The sequence below is a fragment of the Lathamus discolor genome, chromosome 6, assembly GCF_037157495.1.
Source record: "Lathamus discolor isolate bLatDis1 chromosome 6, bLatDis1.hap1, whole genome shotgun sequence".
NCBI lineage: Eukaryota > Metazoa > Chordata > Aves > Psittaciformes > Psittacidae > Lathamus > Lathamus discolor.
In genome coordinates, this window is record NC_088889.1 from 51,414,007 (window position 1) to 51,431,020 (window position 17,014).

At 43.1% G+C, this 17,014-nt stretch overlaps 1 protein-coding gene across 8 annotated transcripts in view; it reads left to right on the top strand.

Moving 5' to 3' along the window:
• The window catches only part of TSPAN4 (tetraspanin 4), a 470,914-nt gene that overhangs the window by 145,232 nt on the left and 308,668 nt on the right, over positions 1 to 17,014 (top strand). Inside the window, exon 3 of one of the 8 annotated variants that reach the window (XM_065682687.1) lies at positions 2,600 to 2,677. The exons of the other annotated variants lie outside the window; for them this stretch is intronic. The gene's annotated coding sequence lies outside the window, so the exon portion shown is untranslated. The remainder of the gene's footprint in view (positions 1 to 2,599; positions 2,678 to 17,014) is intronic. 8 annotated transcript variants of the gene reach the window in all.

Here is a 17,014-nt window from a genome sequence, read left to right on the forward strand (position 1 = left end):
CAGTTGTTATGACTCGCCCCAAAACAGCAACTCCCTGATTCAGACTCTTGACTTGCTGCTAAATTTGCGTGCCACAGGCTTGGATGCCCATGTCTGGCAGCATCATGTGTCTGGTTGCTCCTTAGTTGTTAGGGGTTTAGTAGATGCTAAACTCTGAGTAATGCGCTTGAAGTGAGCAGACAGTTGCAGGCATCTCAAGCATGTGAAAATCTGCTTGCCAAGTGTTGCAAGTGCTTTTGTAAGCCCCAAATATCTTGCATTTCTATTCTTTCTGTGAATACAGAAAAAAAAATATCCTAAGATTTGGAGCTGATTAAAAGAGAGAAGGTATATAGTTGTTTAGATAACTAAGTGTATTCAGCAAACCCATTTACTAGAGTTAATTTTGCCTATAGCCATATTTGTGCTATTGGCAAAGTGACAGTCCTATTACAGAAAAGAGGTTTTACTCAGTTCTCACCTGGCCACAGGAGCTGTATGAGAGCAGGAAGGACAGGAGATAGTGTTTGAAAACAGAATTTGCGATGGTTAGGTGTTCCCATACTCTTCATGAGTGGCTGCTGTGCTTTGCAGTGCTGCAGAAGTGGCACGTGATTAACGTTGTGGTCATTTGTGCGTTTGTGGTTCTTTATTTTGCTTGGAATTTTAAAATTCTTTAATACTTTCAAAATATAAAGAGATGTGCAAGTTGTTCAGTTGCGTTGAAATTTAGTGTCATGATATATTTTGAAGCAGTTTTGGAAAGGAAACCTAAAGTCACTCAGTGGATATAGGTACTTTGTTGCAGCCCTCAGTGCTGAATCCCATCATAGCAGGGCTCAGTTCATCAAAGTGGAATTCATCTGATCAGTCTCTAGCTGTCTAAACTGAAAGCATTTAGGCCAGAAACTGCTTCAGTCCAGCTATTTCGGGTGCCTATTTTAGGTTTGGTAAGTCATGCTCTGATGATGTCTGTCTCCACTGGCTGCAGGGTACATAGGGAACTAGTTTGGATGCTTTGCATGAGTTTAGCCTTGGGGCAGCCCCACAGTCCAAGAGAGCTTGCACCCTCATGGTGTCATTTAAGACAGCATTGATGTGTTGCTGGTTGATAAAATTTCCGCTCAGAACGGTGCTTGGGCACCTCCTTCTACCCAAACAGGCATGTGTTACTGGAATAAGGCCTTCAGCTCTTACCAGATGTCCCCTCTGGCTCCAGCTGTGTCAGCTAGGATGTCAGTACCTGTCATTGCTTCTCAGGGCCAGTGATGTTCCCACAGGGATCTGACAGTAGGGCAGTCTGTGGTAAGCTGGATTGATCGATTTAATGTAAACAGTTTGCAGCTTTTAGTTTAATCCGTCCTGATGGATTTTACCCAAAGCGGATCCAGCAGCACTTGCACGAAAGCTTCTACCAGCAGAGAGAAAGCAGCAGCCACTGGACAATAACTTCAGTGGCACAACAGCATGTAAAAGGAATGTGTTTCTGCAGTCTGAGCAAAGGAGATGAGGAGTCTCAGCCTGGTCCACTGAACTGTGCTGTTCTATAGCTCATGTCTCACCTGAAGCCTTCAGTGCTGTTAGAACACTGTTGCCCATCAGCTGTGGATGCATGCTAGAGTGTTGACCTCTCTTGCTCTGCCAAGCTGAGCAAGATGTGTAATGCATACCAAGGGGGACTTCAGACAGGAAAGCACTGAGGAGGACTACCTCTCTCAGATGTAGTGAGCACATACAGATAACAAAGCTGGTTTTACCAGGGGGATTTGTGAGAACAAGCTACAAATTTACTGTGGATGTTAGCAGATGATTTCTGTGCTTGTACATATTCCTGCAGAGTCATTTTGATTTCTTGGGCTTTACAGTCGCAGATGTAGTGAAGCTATAAACACTCTAATCTCTCTCCTTCTTAATTCAGAATTTGGGCTCCTCCGTGCTCCATTAAATCCCACATTTAACTTTATTTTGAAGAGTTTTAGTCATAGGAACAGTGTTGGGGACAGAAATGGTACATTTAGTTCTGCTGAATGGATATGGTATTAGATTGACAGTCCCTGTCAGTGTGTAATTGCAGATTAATGGGATGTAGTATGTCATTATGGCAGCTCAATAATGCAAGTTTCGGAGCTGCGCACAAGTCCAGGTTTTCATTTCTTGTTAGAGTGTGCTACTCTGACCTGCCTTGCACCATTTTCTCCTAGATCTCTTGTGGCAGAGAATAAGGATGTTTACAGCTCAGGTACTTAATGACCCCAGGAATATAATGCAAGACTAACAGTGTAATTTAAAGTGTATGAGGAGATGGGGAAGAACTGATACAATATGAGAATGGCGGAATCCAGCAATATGATACAAGGAATGAAATATGTATAAAAAACTTTATATTGTGAAATGAGCAGCCTTCTGCACAACATCTGCCAGTGGATGGGAAAGTATTATTTGTGTCCAAAATGAATAGAGTTGCTGAGCTTTACTAACCAGACCATGAAGTCAAGGGAGGGACCATGTTAATGGACTAGAAAACAAGGACATTGCATGAAGCAGTTATTGAAGTAACTTTCCCAGTTATTGCCAAGTTGAGCCTCTATCAGCTAGTGCTTTAATACTTCATGTCTTGCAGCAGACACCTTGTGCTGAGCTGGTTGATTTGAAGGTGTTCTCACTGAAGACCACTTTGAGACATTTACCTGCCTAAAAGGTATGCTACACTACGAGCAGCCTCCCTATGTCTGCAGATGAAAATATTGCTGTTTGAGAATTGAAAAGATTGTAGTTTGACCCTAAGGAACCAAACAGGTGTTAGAAAGGGCTTCATCACTTTAAGATATAGTCGACCTTCAATTTGTCTTTGCTTATAAAGCAGCCTGTGCAGACAGTGCAGTGTGGACTGTCATAAGATAGAATGGATTTTTTTTTTTTCCTTTGTGGGAGTGGCAGAGGGGAGGTATTTATCCCCCCTGTCTGACTGAAGTCACATGGAGAAAACATTAGCTGTGTCAGACTGAAAGAAATGGCTTGGAAACCTCTGTGGCAAGCACAGAAATGCTTTCTCCTTTATAGATTTCAAGGCAGCAGTTATAGTGCTGGTTAAAGGACACTGAGGAGAAGAGAGAGAGAGCCCACAGCTGGGGAGTTGCAGATGCATTTGACAGATCTGTTGAGAATTTTTCCTCATGCTATAAGAACTATGGCTTCCACTACGTTTGCTTGTGATGCACCATTTTTAATGTTTCTGATGCTAGGGTATTTTACATGTCCATTTTTTTTCTGTCATAGTGAAAGTGGAAACTGGCAGGGCTTACCGAGTCATTACTCGGAGGATACCGAGTCTGTTGTTAAAGCTGCTGACCCGGAGGGGCTAGGGATGCTTCTAGGCAGAAGGAGCCTGTCTTTTAATAATTTGATCTAGTATGACTTTGACTGTGCTTCTACATGAGAGAGTGTTGAGGACATGTGAAGGGCTCCATTGCTCCTGTGCAAAGAACAGATATACTAGTACCATGCCCAAGCCTCCATGTCAGAGTAGCAGCCTAGGGAGAGTGTCATCTATTGCTTCCTATTCCCTACAAGTAGGTGAAGATGAAGCATCAAAGTGTGGAGAGTGGGGTAAGCAGGCTCTTCCTCCTCTGTTGGCCTGCATGCCTAAGTCGCATCCGGGGAAAGGATACTGAGCAACCAACCCATCTGGGCTAGATGTAATGCCACCCATCAGGTAATAGGGATACTGTCTGTGATTCCTACAGGGCCCAGGGCCCAAAGGTGTTCCTTTGGACATAGCCACGACAAGAAGGAGGTGACTGTCCACAGCCACCTGCCAGAATTTACTGCGTTATTGGTCTGTGTGTATGAGTACTCCCTTATCTGCTCCAGGCATGATCAGGTTGCCTAGGTCAGGTCAACAATTTGTGCTGTTTTATACTATCACTGATAATATGTTTTTCCTAAATGTAAGTAAGCAACTTTGACAAAAACAGCTTTTCAGGGAAAAAAAAATATCTGGGAAAGAAGTCTGTGATGGCCTCAGATTCAGAACTCCCTGCTCTCTGCTCAGGGCTTGTTTGATGGCAATGGGAGAACTAAATATTTGTGCATTTACAGTTTGCAGAAAAATAGTAAATTCTTAGACATAATGAATATATGTGGATAACACCACAGAACCACCAGCCTACTTCAAAAGAGTGGTAAGATCCTAATAATGCCTTTGTTTAAAAGGACCTCAACACTAAATCACCCCTAGAACTGAGGAAAGTATGTATCGTTTAGTACTATGCTGCCAGATTTAGTAGTATGAAAATAAGTCATTCATCTGTAATGCAAATGTTGATGTCTGATTAATAGAGAAAATAACATGAGCAATTAATCTGCAAGGGAATAGATCATTATAAATGTAAATTAGATCATCAAAGGATAAGCCACACAGAAATAAAAGTACCCCAAAACATGATTAATTATTGAAGTTCCAGTAAAAAAGTGATCTGTAACAATAGAGCCCTTGGAAGACGTGTCGTATGATTCATCAAAATTCTGGACAGGGTTATTTTTACAATCCCAAAATTGATTAGCTTCATTATAAATATAATGGGGGCATTTATTCCACCCAAGATAGCTTGCTATTTTAGGGACAGAGCACAGCCTTAGCACTAAACTGACTCAGTTCTGATTTACGCACGTCTGATTTTGCTATAGTATATAGTTTGCTTAGGTAAGTCAGGAAATACCTGCTTGCATTTTTCAGGGAGGAATGTAGGTTTAACATTAATGCATATTTGTACCTGCATATGTTCTTAATCAGCCCAAGATACAGTGTTGGAGGAAAGACTGTCTTTCTGGTCAGGGCATAGAGTTTTGTCAAAAATTATTTTCTCTTTTTGCCTCTCAGAAAAATATTCAGGGGACCTTGGGCAGATCACTTTATCTCTCAAGGCTTTGTTCTGCACCTTGGTTTTGAATGCTTCGGCTTACAGGTGTATAGCGTGAAATTACTTAAAAGGTCTTCATTTCAAGTAGTGCTAGAAACCTACCCTTGTAAAATCCTGGTCACTTTTTAAAAGCTCCATTTAAGATGTTATTATTTTCTAACAAAACAGGGCTTACTGCCCATCAAGTGCTGTTAAATACTCAAGTGACTTCGTACTATGAAGATACACAATATTTTATCACTGTTTGTAAATTAAAGGCCAGGATCATAATCTGCATCTTTCCTGAGGTTCAATTTTACATCTTGCTATTATTAGAGACCAACTTGGGGACTTGGCAGTTTTCCCCCTTTCTATTAAAACTAAACTTGATGTGCTTTACTGCAGTAGTTTTAAGTGCATTTTGTATGGCATTGTAGTGGTGTGCTGAACACTGCAGAACTGGCCTTGTGCAGCACCCTGCAAGGTCAGTTGGAGTCTGAGATCTGTTGCTGATATGAGTACTTGAAAGAGTGTCAGAGGGAGGAATAATATGAGGAACATCTCTGAAGCTGGTGCTGGCAAGGCGGCCCATGGGCAGCCTGGAATTCCTCATAGCAAGGGTCCAGAAAAACCTAACAAGAAACTTTTGTATACAGGGCAGGTTGACAAGAGCATTGAAACTGCAAAAAAAAAAAAAAATCCAAACAAGTGTCTCTTGCTGTTCAGTTTTTTTATTTGAGGAAACAAAATTTTCTAAGTGTTATTTTGTATTATCCAGGAAATGCCGTATCTGTCATTATTTCATCTTCTTAATAGAAACAAGTCGTATAACCCCAGTCTAGGTTAGCCTCCGGGTTAGAAAGTGTCTTGAAACAAATTTTGCATAGTGCTCAACTTATTAGACTTATATGCTGCTTTATCTGCCACATCTTTATGCGTATGACAGCTAGCAGAGATTCCCAAGACCTGGTTGTGTTAGGACATGGTCATCTCTCTTGAGCTTCAGTTTTCTAATGGTTTAGCACCTTAATGTTCAGTTTTGATAGTTTTTTCTCCTTTGAAGGACAGCAAGATTGAAACCTCTGTAAAAGATGGGGTCTCCTGGCTGTCAACAACCACTGAATATTGACTGGCTCCATACAGGAATCGGCACTTCAACCATGGCTCGAGATTGTCCTCCAAAAAGTTTGCCTTCACTGTGAGCCCCAGTCAGTAGTTTTTATTCCTCCTGAATATTATTTTGAGCCCTAGAAGACTTACCTTTTGCAAACAGCACTGGAGTGTAGCTGCTTGTGGTGCAAATTTCTGTAGCTGAGAAGGCCACCTGATGGTAAATGTTTCTGCTTCTTCATTCGGTGAAATGACTTTGAGGCGTTTCTTACAGGAATTTAGTTGGAATATTGTATTAGGTACCTTTGTGCTTTTGAGGCTCCAACAGCTAGATTTAAATGCTGTAGAACAAATACAGAAACCCCAGGAAACGAGGAACAGTAGCCTGCCAGGAAAAAACCTTTTGCATCTTTATACTGTCATTATCTCTAAAAAAACAACCCTTCAGGCCTGATTCTTGTGCACAGCACTCCTGTGTAGGAAAAAAACTTGGCTTTGACTAACCCTTCATTTTGAGCTTCTGAGCCTTTAGTGGTTCTAGCTAGTCACTTCTATTACTGTAAGCATCTAAGTTTAAATAGTAGTCTTTTTAGCCTCATTCTGAGGAAGGATGAGTGCAGTGCCCTATTCTAAGGACCTGGCAATGTAAACAGAAATTGTTGAATATGTATTTTCCTGGGTTCCCTCAGTGCTGTAGAGAGAACCCTGAAGGGAGAAGGGCAGCTGAGAAGAAATGAATGTTGGTAACTAGTATTAAAAACTAGCAGACAGGGAAAGATACACGAATGCAAGATACATAGGGCTGTTAAGTGAGGGAGCAGACTGTGAACCCAATTTATGCCAGTGGCATGAGGAATGAAACGAGAAAGGTGGCACTCAGTAGTTTCCCTTGGCTCTTCATAAATTTCAAAGTGTCTGCCTTGCCTTTTTTAGTAACCTGTAAAATGCAACCCTGGGATTTTTAGAAGATGAGCTGGTGAAAGTGATGGGGAATGAGAGAAGAAATTTCCTCATTCTGGCCTTCATTTCCCAGATCTTCAATGATCTGTTAGTCAATTAACTGGAGGTCAGATATATCGGTAGGCTTTTAAAGTGTTACACTCCAGGAGAGTATATTATTCAACTTATCTTGTCTGCATCTTTCGAACCACACTTGGAGTGACAATATTTCAGGTTCGCAGTGATGAAGGAAAGGGTTTAATTTTTCAGTGCCCTCTGTGCAGAATGACATTTATGCTTTTTACATTTCTGTATTTTGGTAGGAATGTAAGTTGCTGTTTAAAACAAGCACTTGGAGATGAGTTAATTTCTAGAAATCATTTTAAATAAGGGGACGAGGAGAAAAGGAAGGAGAGGCAGCCTTTTGGTGTTCCTACTGTGGCTTAAGTCTGGAGGGCCAGTGACAGGTACTTGTGATGTTCCTTGTCAGCATCCTCATCCTCTCCCACATTATCAAATGCTTCCTCAGTCTGGGGACTTCCACCAGTGTTGTCATCTCATCAGGCTGCAGACCACTGAGGGCTGAGACCTTTATAGCTTTGTGCTCAGCACATATATAATGCAAAACAACCATGTGCTCCCAGACAGCAAACATGAAGTGCTAAAGAGAAGTTACCCGTGGTGCCTAAGGAGTTGCTTTGCAAAGCAAGTAGTATGAATTGGTTTTTAAACTTGGGCAGTCCTTTTCCACTTCATCTTCAAGGTGATATGCAGCCCTCTAAAAACTGAGGCCTGGGTTCATTTATCATTGATTTCTCAAGTCACCCAAGAGGTCTGTTGCAGCTCTGTATATTGTATGTTTTGATCCATCCTTGTAGGAGGGTAGCAGGAGCACCAGCATCATGTATGGATTTTCTTTGCTTATAAATAGCTGAAGGTTGTGTCTTGTGATCTGGTTATAAATTCTCTGGAGCTTAGTGGAGGAGTTTGACAAACATCTTGGCCTTTCCATGGGGATTTCTACATGGCCAATAGCTCATTTGTAGTATATGGTTTTGACCAATTCGAAGAATGTCCATTCTTTTTTCTGACAATCTGAATTCCAGCCAGATAAGGTCTCAGCTTTTCACTGTCGTCTCTGTACCTAGTATGAAGTTGCTGTTTTTCAAGATGGTGTTTTTAAACAGTGTAGTCAACCTACACAAACCTCCCAGGCATAGTTATCTACACAAGGTAGGAGAAATATCTTTTTAAAAGCATTAATGAAATTCATTAACTTAAGTAAACTGTCCTCAATGTTTGTATAGGTAAGACTTCATTACCCTCAGGACCACTCAGTAAATGATTCTCAGACCAACATTAACATTCCCATTTTAGTGACCTGCTGGATTGGCTATGTATGGATTACCAATGCTCCTGTTTCTTCCGTGCCCACTGGAGACCTTTTTCATTCCCCAGGTGCTATCTATTTCCACTTGCCCTGAGGCAGTGAACTCTGCCAGCCTTGCTCTAGCCCTTGATCCTGTACGGGCCTTGGTGTACCTCTGTGTTCCTCATTGCCCCCAGAAATTCAGGATTTTTGTAGCCCCTTTTCAAGGAAAACAGTGCAACCCTGACTGTAGCTTTCAGGGACCGTACTCTGGAGTCTTCCCAAACCTCCATGTGTGGAACTCCGGCTTCTTCCCTGGCTGGCAGTGCAGCATCTCCACTCTGTCTAATTACGGATAACAGCATCTCAAGTTGAGCTCTCTCTGTTTATTACGGAAACAGTCCAACTCTCTCTCAGTGGTGTCTGATGATTGACCCAGGCCATCTGATTGTCTTTGGCTGGACAGGAGAACTTCGGTGGGGTGTTGTGCTTAAAGGTGAGAGAACGTGCTCTCATGGGAGCTGCTGAGCTGCTTCTCCAGGAAGAGCTGCTTGCAATTGGCCAGATGATTCTGTGGAGAAGGCAGAAAGCTAGGAGTCGATGACCAGAGTTGCACTGCAGCACAAGCTTGAATGAGTTACTTAGGTCCACACTAATGCTATGGAGGTTTTGGTGGGTGTCGTGCTTTAAACCCAACCACAAAAGCTCGTTCACTCACTCCCCCCCTTTTCTTTTTCTCCCTCTTTCTTTCCTTCCCCTCCCCCGACCCTCCCCGCTCCCAGAGGGATGAGGAGGAGAATCAGGAGAATGTAACTCCCATGGGTTGAGATATGAACAGCCCAGTAACTAAGGTATAACACAAATCACTACTGCTACCACCAATGATAATATTGATAAGAGAAAATAACAAGAGAAGAGAATACGATATCACTGCCGAATGAGTTCGACGCCTCCCGAAGAGAGACCGTGCCCTTCTGGGTAACTCCCAGTTACCTCCCTGGGCATGACGTGCTGTGGCATGGAATACCTCTTTGGCTAGTTTGGGTCAGGTGTCCTGTCTCTGCTTTCTCCCGGCCTCCCCTCATCCCTGGCAGAGCATGAGACTCACAAAGTCCCTGGCCAGAATAAACATTACTTAGCAACAATTAAAAACAATCAGTGTTATCAGCTCTCTGCCCAGGCTGGAAGTCAAAACACAGAGCTTGCACCAGCTACTAAGAAGGAGCAAAACGGTTACTGGTAAACCCAGGACAGTGGGTATCTGCATTGTCTTCAATTCAGTGCTTAGGTTGAGAGATGCCTAGGCTAGCCTTCTCCCTCCTGTCTTGTGTATGCCATCTAGTTGTGTACTTGTCAGTGAAAGTGCTGCCTCTGAATGTATGTGCATGTGTGAGGGTAGTCAGCCCTCACTAAAGTGGGAATGTCATCCTGTCCAGCACTATGCCCATATTAGTAGTAGTCACGTTAAAGGGGGAGGCAGGAACTATTTTATTGATTTCTGAAACAGTTAAACTGTTTTAATATAAGGGCAGCTGCTTAAAAGCTGTATGTGTCACCGCTCTCAGTTTCACTCCACTGGCATCACAGCTTTCTAAAAACAAAAGCCTTGTGCAGTCTAGGGACTTTTCTGCTGAACTTTTAATAACTCTGTGATGAAGTGCTGTTCAAGACAGCACGTAATTGGCTGGTGTGTAACCTAAAATGTTTCTACAGGAGCATGTGGGTGAAAAGCAGTTAGTACTAATTAAATAATTGCTTCTGTTAAGCTGAACATAATTAATGCAACTTAGATAATAGAGGAAGGTATGTTGGTAATTTAACCGTGGTGGGTTTGGGGTAGAATTTTCAGTGATTTACTTTGTGGCCAAGAAGAAAGCATCAGGAAATACTGCTACAAAACAACTGAACTGAAAAGGGATCACCTTGCAGTATGCATGGCTGCGTATTAAACTGGTACTGAAAGCTTTTTATACTTCCACAAGGTTGTATGGCAGATTATAGTTGGAGCTGGGAGGGAGTATGTTTATTGGGAGGGGTTGTTTTGTTTTTCTCATTATTATGTTTGTTTGATTATTTATTTATTTATTGTCTCAAGAAGCTTTTAAGACTTAGAAAATTTGAATGTACTTACAAGGTTGTGTCATTGCCCAAAGTGTCCCAGTAGTCCAAAGACTCTCACCTGCTCTCTCTAAGAGTTTTAACTGCTTGGGGCCAAGGCCAGTTCTGATTCAGGGCAGGTTCAGGGCCAGGTGCTTAGCTCCAAGCTTGAGTGTAAATTGCTTTGCAGTAGAAAGGGAGCCAGGAGCCAAAGGTCACAGCAAGGCAGGCAGGGCGCTGCCCTCATCGCAGATTTGGCAAGTCCCTCTGCACCTGAGTAACAGGAGCAGGCAAGTCCAGTGATGGTAGCCAGGGCTGGCCAAGAGTGCAGTGATCGGATGCATAGAGATGAGGCAGGTCCAAGATAAGGCTAGGGTGTTGTAGTCAGGGTCAGCAAGGTGGAAGGCCAGGCACAAGCTTGTGTGAGCTCAAGCAAGGTCTATAGCAAAGGGGGGAAGGCCCTGCTGGAGGTATCCGCAGAGCTTTCTCACACATAGCTGTTTCACAGCAGTCTAGTCTCAGCTCGTGTTTATGTTGTTCTAGGGCTGGGCTTGAGCATGGCCAGCCAGACCCTCAGGAGAGGGGAGAGAGGTTGCAGAGCTTCTTCTGCACCCAGTTAAAAAACCAAACAACCAAACAACTTTCTAAGATCTTCCCACACAGAAAAAGAGAGCTGCAGCCTTTTCACCTAATGTTACCTGTGCTGGGCTGGCCAGGGCATTCTCTAGGACTGGAATAACCACATTCAGTATTCTGCTTGTCAGACTCAAAGATCTCAGCTTGAACCTGTCATCTACTCCCAAAACTAATATCTTGCTATTCCTGAGATCAATATCTTGCGTATGAGGGCTTTGGTGGTTCTTGGCTGAGGTTGGATTTTTTCCTATTCCTTTTTATTATACCTGAAATTCCAGCCTGGAGCTGGAAAAGCTTTATGAATGCCAGGCAAATGGCAAAACTCTCTTGAATTTAGATCAATGTTTGTGAGTGTTGTGTATCATCATGGGAAAGAATGTGTTCATCTCCTGTGTGGTACTGTAATGACAGTGAAAAGTGTGCATTCAACCTTAGGTTGAAATCTGTGTTTTAAATGCTTGTATCTAGTGAAAAAAGCCCAACTGAAGCACGTATAGCTGGAGTGGCTGGGGCAGGATGAAATCTTTATCACTAATGAGGACAAACAAAAGGGTGTCCCTCAGGCACAAACAGAAAGCATCGAAAGTCCTTCATTTCACAGTGCCTTGTTCTTGAGAGATTCCCTAGAAACTCCTGTTGCTGGCAGCAGTGCTGGGCATTTTGGGACTGATGCTCAGTGAATTCCTTGTAATTCTGTCCTTGCCATTGCTGCTGTTGGGGCTGAATCACAATAGTTTGGTTGTCAGTGGAAGCTGGAGAGGAGGACAGGTGTGGTCCTATGTTAATTTCCTTCTTGTTCTCACCTGTGTATCTGTTCCCCTCTCAGAGGTTTGGAAACCTCTGAGACAACTCAGCTGGAGTGAAGGATTTACCTGCCTTGCCTTGTTATTTTGAATGTCTTCTAGGTATCAGCTAAGATCAAAATCCCTCAAGTGTTTTTTAAATAAATGGCTTGCGGTTTGTAAGCAAAAGATTAAATTGTCTTGGCATTTTATAATCTTTGTGTTTTCACATGTTGAAGCTTAAATGTATTGCAAAAGGCCCCTGTCATTTCTCTGAAGTCTGATGGGTCTCAGTGGACAGGAATAATATCCTCACTGCCTTGCAGTCCCATTTCTGTATCCGGTCCTGCAACCTTCAGAAGCCTCATATAGAGCTTTGTTTTCCTCAGGACCATGCTGGCTTCTGGACAGTTTAGCGATACCTGTTACTAAATAATATCCAATGAGAAAATATGAAAAGATCAAATATGTCTTGGCTTTATTCTCTGGAATATCTCAGCTACGAGAGTTACTTGAGAGTGGAGTTGGGTGACTTCTCAGTCAATACTGTCCTATTTTCCCATGGTACTGCATCTCTGAGCTGCTGGAATTTATTGCTTGTGTAATGAGTTTCTCAGCCTTAGCTCTAATCTTATTTACTTGTGGACTGTATACAGCATTGACACAAATCATTTCTGTGCCAAACTAATATGCAGTGCAAGGGAAAATATATTTAGATGGTTGTGTTGGATTTTGGAGCCTGTGAAGCTCATCATCCCTGCCTTTTCTTATCAAATAGGAGGCTGCAGTATTCTGGTACCATGCAGCCCGTCAGGAGTAGATGTATTTCTGTCAAGGGAAAGAAAGAAAATTCAGTTCCTTTCTCTTTCTGCTCTGGTGCTCCAGGAGATGCAGAGAGGAGAAATGTGATCCCTGAGGATCTCTGCAGAGAGAGAGAAAAGAATATATCGAGAAGGCGAAAATCAGCTACAGGATGCCATACCTTGAGGAATTCCGGATTCAATTGACTTTTGATACCTCAGGCTTTAAACTGTCTTTTGGTAGTAGGCATTGTAGATGATGCTCTCTTCAGGCAGCAGACAGCACCACAATAACTTGTGGGTGTGGTGTGTTGTCAATGATCAGTCAAGTTCTTATGCCAAAATTACTATTTTTATATTCTCTTTTTCCATATAAATGTCAGAATTGTTGATTCTTTATTGATGGTAGAAGCATTTTGTGAATCTCCTCCCCCTCCCCCCTTGAAATGAAAAAAATCCAATTAATAATGCTGAAAGGAAATGTTTCACAAAGGACTGGAAAATGTACCCATTTTGAATCCTGGTGGACAGATAGACCCTTCAGTGTGCCAGTATGCTGTTTCTTTAAATTGACTTTTGACAAGCCTTCTATTGGTAATGACTCACACATCAGGGGAGATGAGGAGGCAATGACTGTCTGGCTCTGTGAGATTGTGTGAGATATGCCTGTGTATGTGAGAGACTGGTGGTAGTGGTACGTAATCCTTGTTTAAAAACACTCTCAGGTGGGAGCTACCTTCAAAAGGCTGCTAGTTAGAGCTTCTGTCCAGCTGAAAGTGCAATGACTGTGGCGTACATTGCTGGTGTTCAGATATTTCATAACCCAGGTTTGCAGTGTTCCCTACTCATTTCAGTTGCCTGGCTGAACCTCAGCTTGCTCAGACCTGCTCTTAATCCTGAATTTCAGCCGAGGATGAACCTTGGGTACCAGATCAGGGAAGTCTTGAGCTAGAGATGTCTTCCCTCACGGGAGAGACAGTGTCCTGTTAGTTGCCTTTAGGGCATAATGAAAATGATTTGTTTAATCTGATCTATTTAACCTTGGCCATACTGCCACTGCCCTTCAGTTTTTTGGTTTACATTTGTGACACTTTTTCTTCCGCCTGGAAACTGAGCTTGCTTCATCAGTTGGAGTGGCTGCTGAAGAGCAATGAATTCTGCCTTTGTACCAGGCTTTTAAAGAAATTATTTATGATTCTAAGATGATTGGATATGTTTCAGTGTCAGCACTGGGTATGCATTTTTAAGAATGCTATTGAGACTCCCGTGTAACATACCAGCTAAGTGCGTTCCTAGGATGTTAATTTATAGTATTAAAGAAAGTATTGAGGTCTCTGCTATTAAATAAAACCTTTCAATTAATTTATCAAAACCTTTTCGGCACTTTCTTCCTTCCAGGATAAGCAGAATTTAATGAAAACACCAAGCAAAGGAACAGAAACATGTTTTGGACCTTACAACTTGCATCTCTTTTGTTTTAACTGGGACTAGTTAGGCAGAATACATAATCCTAAACTCACAAGCTTAATTTTTGCTGAAGGGTGGTTCTGTAGCAGAGTTTGGAAAGTCGCAGTGTGGTTGATGTCAGTAAGCCTGAAGTTGCATAGGCTTTTGAGCTTGTTATCTGCAATAATGTGAGTTAACTTCAGTTAACAATGAACAGCCATAGTAATAGGCTAACAGAGCATCCAGATTTTAAAAAAATGTAGATGATGATAACAGAGATATTGATTTATTTGGGTTTTTTTTACCCTTTGAAGGTAAATGGGAGGTTTACTGACCACCTCTGTGCTTAACATTGTGGTGGGGCCAGTAGGGTTTAAAAATTTTTCAACAGAATGTATGCTGACACTCCTTACTAGTCCAGTTTTCTGGCAGATACAAAAAAAAAAAAGTTCATAAACCAAAAAGATTAAAAACTGTGAAAAGGGAAGAAGCCATTTCATTAATGTTGCCTGTAGACATGTTCCATTAGGCAGGCAGTAGAGCTGCTCCTCTGCTTCAGGCAAGAGTCTGGAGTTTATTTCTGGGCTACATGCCTGGTCAGCTGTATCTTTGTATTTCTACCTCTGTGCTAAAATGCAACAGGATTTACAGCAGAGGAATTAAAGTTGTGGTGATCTTTAAGAATATAAGTCAAGCAAATTCTGTCTCTTAAGAATGTAAGTCAAGCTACATCAAGCGATATATAGGACTCTCTTGGACTGGAAACAAGGCTGAAATTTTGGGTAGGTACATTGTAGAAACAATTGCTTAAAGTATGATTTTACTCCAATTTTTGTTGGTTTTGCTTCTTTGGCATTTGAAACTGGAACAAGCACGGAATTCTGTTTGTTCTAATAAGTTGAAAATTAAAATACACATTTGTCCCACCGAGGTCCTTTATAGTATATAGAGTTCTCTCAAGATGTCCTCATGTTCATTCCTCACTTCTATAAAAAGCTCTGTTGAGAGCTGCTGGGAAATGAGTTTGGACATATACAAACACCCGTAGCATGGGGAACAAACAAGAGGAATTAGAGATGTGTGCACATCTATGGGGGTGTGATATAATAGGCATCACAGAAACATGGTGGGATGGCTCCTATGACTGGAGTGTTGGAATGGAAGGTTACAGGCTCTTTAGAAAAGACAGGCCTGGCAGACAGGGAGGGTGAGTTGCCGCTTATGTTAGGGATAGGCTGGAGAGTATGGAACTCTGTCTGGGGACATGTGATGAGTCAGCAGAGAGCTTGTGGGTCAGGGTTAAAGGGAAAACAGCCATGGGAGACGTTACTGTGGGAGTCTGTTACAGGCCGCCTGATCAAGGAGAACCTGTGGATGAAGCACTCTACAGACAGATAGGAAAAGCCTCACACTCGCAGGCCCTTGTTCTCATGGGGGACTTCGACCACCCTGACATCTGTTGGAACAATGGCACTGCACAGCACAAGCAATCCAGGAGGTTCCTCGATTGTGTGGAAGACAACTTCCTTCTGCAAGTAATAGAGGAGCCAACAAGGAGAGGTGCCATGCTTGACCTTGTGCTCACCAACAGGGAAGGGCTTGTTGAGAATGTGGTACTCCAGGGCAGCCTTGGTTGCAGCGATCACAAGATGGTTGAATTTGAGATCCCCAGGACAGTGAGAAGAGCGTGCAGCAAGCTCACTGCCCTGGACTTCAAAAGAGCAGACTTTGGCCTCTTCAGGAGCCTGCTTAGTAAGGTTCCGTGGGATATAGCCCTGGAGGGCAGGGGGGCCCAAGACTGTTGGTTGATATTCAAGGATCACCTGCTACAAGCTCAGGAGTGCTGCATCCCAACTAGAAGGAAGTGCAGCAGGAGGGCCAGGAGACCTCCTTAGATGGATAAGGAGCTGCTGAGGAAACTTCAAGGGAAAAAAGAGGCTTATAAAAAGTGGAAGCAAGGACAGGCGGCCTGGGTAGAGTACAGGGATGTTGTCCGGGAAGCTAGGGACCAGGTTAGGAAGGCTAAGGCCCAGTTAGAATTAAACTTGGCCAGGGATGTTAAGGATAACAGGAAGGGATTCTACAGGTACGTAGCAAACAAAAAACAGACTAGGGACAACATAGACCCCCTGAGGAAGCTCTCGGGAGAGCTGGCTACACAGGATTTGGAGAAGGCTGAGGTTCTGAATGACTTCTTTGCCTCGGTCTTCACTGGCAAAGGCTCTGACTGCACCACCCAGTTCTTAGAAGGTAGACGCAGGGACTGTGAGAATGAAGACCTTGGGCCCACTGTAGGAGAGGATCTGGTTCGAGACAACCTTAAAAACCTGAACGCGCACAAGTCCGGGGGACCTGAAGGAGCTGGCGAATGAGGTTGCTAAGCCACTGGCCATGATATCTGAAAAATCATGGCAGTCAGGTGAAGTTCCTGACGACTGGAAAAAGGGAAATATAACCCCCATTTTCAAGAAGGGGAAAATGGAAGACCCGGGGAATTACAGACCAGTCAGTCTCACCTCTGTGCCTGGTAAAATCTTGGAGCAGATTCTCCTGGAAGGCATGCTAAGGCACATGAAAAACAACAAGGTGCTTGGTGACAGCCAGCATGGCTTCACTAAGGGGAAATCCTGCCTGACCAATTTGGTGGCCTTCTGTGATGGGGCTACAGAACTGATGGACAAGGGTAAAGCAGTTGATGTCATCTACCTGGACTTGTCCGAAGCGTTTGACACTGTCCCACACAACATCCTTCTCTCTAAATTGGAGAGACATCAATTTGATGGATGGACCACTCGGTGGATAAAGAACTGGCTGGATGGCCGCACACAAAGAGTTGTGGTCAATGGCTCAATGTCCGGCTGGAGACAGGTAACGAGTGGTGTCCCTCAGGCATCGGTGTTGGGACCAGTCTTTGTTGGTGACATGGACAGTGGGATTGAGTGCGCCCTCAGCAAGTTT